The sequence below is a fragment of the Camelus bactrianus genome, chromosome 29 (assembly GCF_048773025.1).
Source record: "Camelus bactrianus isolate YW-2024 breed Bactrian camel chromosome 29, ASM4877302v1, whole genome shotgun sequence".
In the NCBI taxonomy this organism is placed as follows: Eukaryota; Metazoa; Chordata; class Mammalia; order Artiodactyla; family Camelidae; genus Camelus; species Camelus bactrianus.
The window spans coordinates 24,773,542-24,781,369 of record NC_133567.1 but is presented as its reverse complement, the minus strand read 5'-3'; positions in this window follow the sequence as shown (position 1 = coordinate 24,781,369).

Genomic DNA, 7,828 nt, shown 5'->3' with positions numbered 1-7,828 from the left:
AGTTCAAATGATAAAAAACTAACAACTGTGGTTATAATTTCAAACTTAGAATATGATCTCTAGTTTAATTGTCTTGATATGTTTTAATAAAGCCTTAGCTGTTTCCCCATGTTATATAATAGAGCTGGTCTTAATTAAGTCATCAAACATTATTGGTCATGTCGGCACAAATTATTTATCTAGTCAAAGATTGATATTTGATTATCATCTTCTGTATTGTTATGAACTAGTATTTTCTTTTTTGTAAGTCTTTGTTGTAGTTTTTACGAGACCACTGGTTTAAAATTATATTTATTTGTAATATTAAGGGCTGGACTAAGTTCAGGGCTGCAATGGAGAAAATTATCTTTTTATGGTTTTGTTTGAGTATCATATTTTAAAATAATTTAAAATTCATAAGTGTTATAAACTCAAGACCTTTAAAATGAATAAGGATAAAAATTTATGTCAGCAAGAACATAAGAAGAAGCATGTCTATTTTAGGCTGAAGGAATATGATACCAAATGGAGATAATAAATCTACACAAACAAATGAAGAGATCAGAAATTGTAAAAGTTAAGTAAATGTAAAAGTCCAGTTTCTCCCATTTTAACAGCTTTATAAGATACTTGACCTTCTAAAAAGTAACAATATATTGACATTTTTATAACATGCTACATAGTAAAATGTATGACAATAACCACACAGAAGATGAGAGGGAGGAAACGGAAGTACAGCATAGTAAAGTTTTACACTATGTGTGAGCTGGCCTTGAGATGAGTTACTGCCGTGGGACCCAAGGCCACGATTAGCATGAAGTAAATAGTGATTGCACGCATGCACCTGTTACGTAACTTTTAGAACAAAGAAAATAGAAGTACGCGTGCACTTACTGATGTTTTTGTAAGCCTCATGAACAAAGAAAACCGCACTGCACACGTGTAAGCAGAGAGCAGGTAAAAAGCAGGACAGCTGCATCACAGGTGCGCACCATCCTGAGGCAATAGAGTAAAGTGTTGTTAACCCCATGGTGTCTCCTGCTGAAGTCTGTCTGGTGGTTCGGCAACTCCTAGTGCATTTTTTCGTTGGGGCTGCTCCACTCCGAGGCGGGGTTCCTGCTCCTGTCCGCGGCACCACGCAGTGCCCGTCTGTGCTGGGCCCAGGTCCGCCGCGAGCCGGGCCGGCCGTGACCTCACTGAGCTGTGTCGGCAACAAATAGGGCCACAGAAGCAACTAGGAAAGAGGAAGCTCTGGGTGTAATTTCAAGGGGGTGGGGGAGAGAAGCTCCCAGGCAGTGGGCAGCGTGCGGTGCCCTCGTTCCTGGTGCTGGTCTGTCCGCACCTCCGACGGAGAGGCCAGGACGCAGCACTGGGTTGGAGCCGGAAGATTCTCGAGGAAGGTGATCACCTGACGTTGCAGAGTGTGGGCCTGGCTGGGTAGGGGCTGACTTTGTGCGCCCGCGGCCCTCTCCCCTCCCACTTGTTCTCCTGGCCCGTCCAGAGGCAGCAGGTGGTTCTGATGGAGCACCGGGCCGGAGCGCACCCGGCCATCCACGTCTCCTGCATGCATCGCGGCTGGGCCCACACCCCAGGTAGGCATGCGGCTCTCCATGCCAGGGTTCCACGCCAGCATGGGGGACAGGCTGCGCTCTGCGGCCCAGGGCGCGGACACCGTGCTGTGGCTGGCCCTCGCCCCCGCCGCCACCGTGCAGCCCAGCGGCCTCTTCTTCCAAGATCGGAAACTAGTGCCCACACACTTGCCTCTTGCTAGGACATCGTCCTCACCGGCTGAAGAGGAGAAACTAATTGAAATCCTGGAAGAGCTGGCTCAGAGATTTAAATAGGCCAGGCCAGACCCACCATGGGAAGGTGTGGACCAGAGGCCAGTGAGCAGACCCCACTTCTGCTTCCCCCCTCGGCCCTGGAGGTTGGCTCATATTCCACTGTTGCATTTTGAGCTGGTTTCCCCTCCATCTACAGTCACAGAAATTAACCCCATTCTTTATAAAGCCCAGTTTTGAAGGCTTGATCCACCACCACCTCACCGTGGGACCACAGGTCGGGTTACTTACCCTCTGGGGCTTCATTTTCCCTGGCAGTAAAGATTATAGCAGTACCTAAAAAAACAAACAAACAAACAAACAAAATACCCACATCAGCCCCCAGTGGCTGACACTATGTCTATTTGAAAGTAGGTTATTATAGTTCACAATATATAAACACTAGCTTAACCACTAAATCAATAAAAAGAGATATAACTAATAAGCCTATAGTGGATATGAAACAGATTCTTACAAAATACTCGATCTAAAACAAGGGAGAAAAAGAAGTAAGGAACATAGAAAAGAGAATACTTAGAAAACAACGGCAAGATAGTAGTTTTAAATCTAAACATATCAATAGTTGTGTTGTATTAGATGTAAATGATTGAAAACAATTATTTGAAGGGTAGGTAGTGTCAGCCTCAGATCCAGTTAAAAAAGCAAAACCCAACTATGTGTCTTTTATGGGAAACCCACATTAAATATTGAGGCAAAGATAAAGACAATAAGATGGGGAAAAAATAGCCCACAGAAATACTTATCAGAAGAAGCCTGAAGTGTCTTTATTATCACATGAAGTAAATTTCAGGGTAAAGATTAGTACTAAAGATAAAGACAGACATTATATAATGATAAAGATGAAACAGCAATCTATTGGGAACAATGTGTGTTCATCTAATAAAAATCCTTCAAAATACATAAAGAAAAAGGTTTTAAAAAGTGATAGAACTGAAAAAAAAAATAAACAAATGGACAAATCCACAATTTATAGTTGGGGACTTCAACACCTCTCTGTCTGTAATTGAACAAAGTAAGGGTATAGAGGACTTGAGCAACACTATCAACCATATTCAGAACATTCCACACAACTTCAAAATGTACATTCCTTTCAAATGAAAACAGAATATTTATCTTATATAAGATAGATCATATTCTGAGCTATAATACAAATCTCAACACACGTAAAAGAATAGAAAAAAACACACAGTGTATCCTGACTGAACAAGAAAGAATTAAGCCAGAAGTCAACAACAGTGTCAACTGGGAAATCTCCAACTATTTGGAAATTAGACAATAATAGCATACCACATGGATGGAAAAACAAGCAATCACAAAGCAAATTAGAAACTGCTTCCAATCTCAAAACTGAAAACATGGCATATCAAAGCTTGTGGGATGCATTTAAAATAATGCCTGGAGGGAAGTTTATAGCAGTAGGTGCTTTATTAGAAAAGATATGAGTGTCATACATGTACAAGATACACAGTGCTTTGCATTATTTTTCCTGATTTGTAATGACAATTAGGAGTCAAGAAGCAATATCATATCAAGTTTATAGATAAGGGACTGAGACTCGAAGAAGCTCAATAATTTGCATAATGTCAGTTAGTGGTAGAAGTATGATTCAGACTCATCCATCAATAACTATTAAAAGTGCATTAATAGATATGGCCAAATAATTCAGGAGTCAAGTGGCATCAACTCTAAAAAGCAGCAATGGAAATCACTGACTGTAAGGTTGAGAGGCAAAGCAGAGAATATAATTCTGAGAGACATAATTCATGATACAGAAAAGTGTTGATAAGCACATCTAATTCATTATGTGTTATGTTAGGACATGTACAAAGCTATTTATTAAGGCTTTTCCCCCCAAATTTCAAAATTGTGTTTATACTCTTCCCTGAGTCATCACTAGAATTTAGAACATTTGCAGTCTCCCATTTTAGTTTCCTTATCTCCATCCACGCAATACATTTATAACTCAAACCACAATCGTTAATTAAATTCACGTATAATGTTTATAACTTTAGGATTATGCTCCAACTTTTTGTTCTTGTTTTATTGTAGTATAGTCAGTTTACAACTTTGTATCAATTTCTAGAGTATAGTACAATGTTTCAGTCTAAAACAAAAAGACAGAAATAAACTTATTTACAAAACAGGAACAGAATCACAGACATAGAAAACACTTATGGCTACCAGTGAGGGAAGGGGGTAGGGAAGGATAAATGGGGAGTATGAGATTTGCAGATACTAGCTACTTTTTTTTTTTCTTGGTTATGTTTCATTTAGCTACTACATTCTCCATTCTGTTTTGATTATGGCTGCCCTTCACTGCAAAACCTTTTTTCCTGTATATTTTCTCTGCTTGGAATGTTATCCCTTTTCCCAACTCTGATTCCCTACTGGCTCCTACCAGCTTACCTTTATCTATGGCTTCATGTGCATTCTTCACGTCCTGAAAAATTTCACTTCAGCGAAATTTTCTCTAACACTCTGCATTTTCCTAGCCTATTGTTAGCTATCATAGCACCTCCTCTTTTTCTTTCTCTTATAATTGTGCTCTTTTGTCCACATGTATATAATGATATTCATCCTAGAATCCAGCACATAATTGTAGCTCAGAAAGCTCCAATAAATTGATGAGTGAATGAACAAAGGAATGCATAGTTAAGATTGCTTGATACAATCCAATGGACCCTGGAAATAGATCAGAATTTAGGTGTAAGAAGATCACAATTACTCTGGAACTCAAGAGTGTAACATGATGATTATGATTTGCAATATGAATTTGAAAGCAGATTCAAGTTTTTTTCTTAATAAAATCCATTTCTATCCATTTTGAATTCTCTTACCAAAACATGTATCTATCTTTTCCCTACCCCAATTCTAATGTTTTAAGTCTCTTTAACGTTTTTGAGGCCTGAGAAAGATGATTTTCTGGCAAGTCTGTGTTAGAATAAATTGAAGTTAGGCTTTGAGAATTCTCAAAAAATGTGGTCAGAGATTTTTGTCAGCTAGGGAGAACTCTTCTTTCCCTCTGAAAAGTACATTGGATTCTTTTGCATTTAACTTCAGTCACAATTTCATTAAGTTCCTCTTCAGCAGTTTCTGGTAAATTGTGCTGAAAATTAGCAAACATTTCAATAATGCAGTCTGGGAAGTTCAGTATATAATTTTAACATATTTTGTTTCAATAATAAGGTCTCAACAATTTTGCTTTTGCTTAGCCATTACATTCTTTGTTGATTTTAATTGAACAAGCTTGATTGCAGGTCAGTGCAGTAAGTCCCAGCAGTAATGGACTGAGTCATTTGGAAAATTGTACAGCTGGAAATAAGGAAATACCAAAAATAAGCCATTGTAGAAACCCATTAAAGTCATATAAAAAGAAATTCTGAGTGCATTACATTTTATTGAAATACAACATAAAAACAAAAATGTGCAAAAGTCATACGTGTATAACTCAGTGAATTTTTAATAGGTAAATACATCTATGTAATAACCAGGTGGTTCAAGTAGTAAAACACTGCTGTCACCCAGTATCCTGAACTCTTTTGGTTATTACCCCCATCTAAATGTAGCGACTATGTGCTTTATATCAAAATAGATTTATTTTGCCCATTTCTGAGCTTTGTGTAAAAGGAAACCCGTAGTAAGTGTCCTTGTGCTGGGTGGTTTCGCTCAGTGTTGTGTGATGCTAGGCATAGTAGAGTTTTTTGCTAATCTTCATTGCTATGTAGTATTTAATTGGATGAACATACCATTATTAATTTAGTTATTCTATAGTTAATGGGCATATAGGTTATTTCCAAGCTTGGGGAAATTATAAACAATGACATCAACATTTTCATAAGTATCTCTTGCAGCTCACATTAGTAATTTCTTTAGGAGGATAATTGTTTTATAATAGGTTACATGGACACTCAGTTTAAAAAAAAAAATCTGCTCCATAATATTTCCAAAATTATACAATATTTACTTTCCTGCCAGCAGGGCCTGAGAGTTCCGGATGCTTCACAGCCTTGCTGAGACTTGATATTTTTCATAGTTTTTATTTTTGTCATTTGAGTGCAAGGGTAGTTAGTTATACCTCACTCTTACTTAAATTTTGTGTTGATAATTTCTAGATCATACATTTTAGAGCTTGTATTTTAGCCTTTATCCATATTTAAAAATAGAATTTCCTGTCTTTAACTTATTGACTTGCTTTTATATTCTGAATCTGGGCCGGCTAATTTGGTCAACACTAAACATAGGTGGCTATTGAGCAACTTAAATGTTGCTAGTCAGAACTGAGATCTCACACTTTATTTCTATTGGTCCATTCTGTTCTTGAAAAAAAAAATCTTGGTCAGCTACATGGTCTATAGATATTTTTTCCCACTATGTGGCTTTCATTTTCACTCTTAATGGTTTCTTTTGCTTAACAACAATTTTTAATTTTAGAGAAGTCCAATGTTTCAGTTTTTTCCTTTGTGATTATTACCTTCTGTGCCTGTTTAAAAAATTTTATCTACTTCAATAACATAAAAATACTTTTCTATTTAATCTTCTAGAGGTCTTATTGTTTTGCTTTTTATATTTAAGTCTATAATCCACCTGTTAGTAATTTTATCATTTTACGCAGATGATATGATACTATATATAGAAACACCTAAAGGCTCCACACAAAAACTACTACGAATTCCAAGGAATAAATCTGACCAAGGAAGTGAAAGGCTTATAAACAGAGAGCTACAAAACACTGACTAAGGAAATTAAAGAAGATTTTAAAAAGTAATCTCTTCTTTAAAGAAAAGGAAAGTTATCCCATGTTCTTGGTTTGGAAGAATTAATATTGTTAGAAGGGCCATACTACCCAAAGTAATCCACAGATTTAATGCAATCTCTATCAAATTACCTAGGACATTTTTCACAGAATTAGAATCATGGAAAGACCCAGAATTTATATGGAATTTATATGGAATCATGAAAATTTATATGGAATCATGAAAGACCTAGAATTGCCAAAGTAATACTGAAGGAAAAGAACGAAGCTGAAAGAATAAACCTCCCAGACTTTAGACAATACTACAAAGCTACAGTAATCAAAACAGCATGGTATTGGTACAAAAACAGACATATTGATCAATGGAACAGAAAAGAGAGCCCAGAAATAAACCCATAAACTTTTGGTCAATTAATCTTTGACAAGTAGGGCAAGAACACACAATAGAGCAGACTTAAACATAAGACAAGGCACTATTAACTTCTTAGGAGAAAACATAGGCAAAACATTTTCCAACATAAATCTTAGCAATGTTCTCCTAGGACAGTCTACCTAGGGCAGGCAATAGATATAAAAGCAAAAATAAACAAATGAGTCCTAATTAAACTTATAAGCTTTTGTACAGCAAATAAACCACAAGAAAAACAAAAAGACAACCTATGAAATCAGAGAAAATATTTGTAATAGATGAGACTGACAAGGGCTTAATTTCCAGAATATATAAACAGTTCATGCAACTCAATAAGAAACAAACAAACAACCCAATCCAAAATTGGGCAGAAGACCTAAACAAGCAATTCTCCAGTGAAGATACAAATGGCCACTAGGCACATGAAAAAATGGTCAATATTGCTAATTGTCAGAGAAATGCAAAACAAAATTACAATGAGGTATCACCTCACACCAGACAGAATGATCATCATTAAAAGTCCACAAATGATAAATGCTAGAGAGGGTGTGGAGAAAAAGGAACCCTCCTACACTGTTGGTGGTAATGCTGTTAGGTGCAGCCACTGTGGAAAACAGTATGGAGATTCCTCAAAAGGCTAGGAATAGACTTATCTTATGATCTAGCAATCCCACCCCTGGACATATCCAGAGGGAACCTTACTTCCAAAAGATGCTTGCACCCCAATGTTCATAGCAGCACTATTTCCAGTAACCAAGACATGGAAGCAACCTAAATGTCCATTGACAGATGGCTGGATAAAGAAGCTGTTTTTTTATTTAAATAACAGACATAACATACTACTAT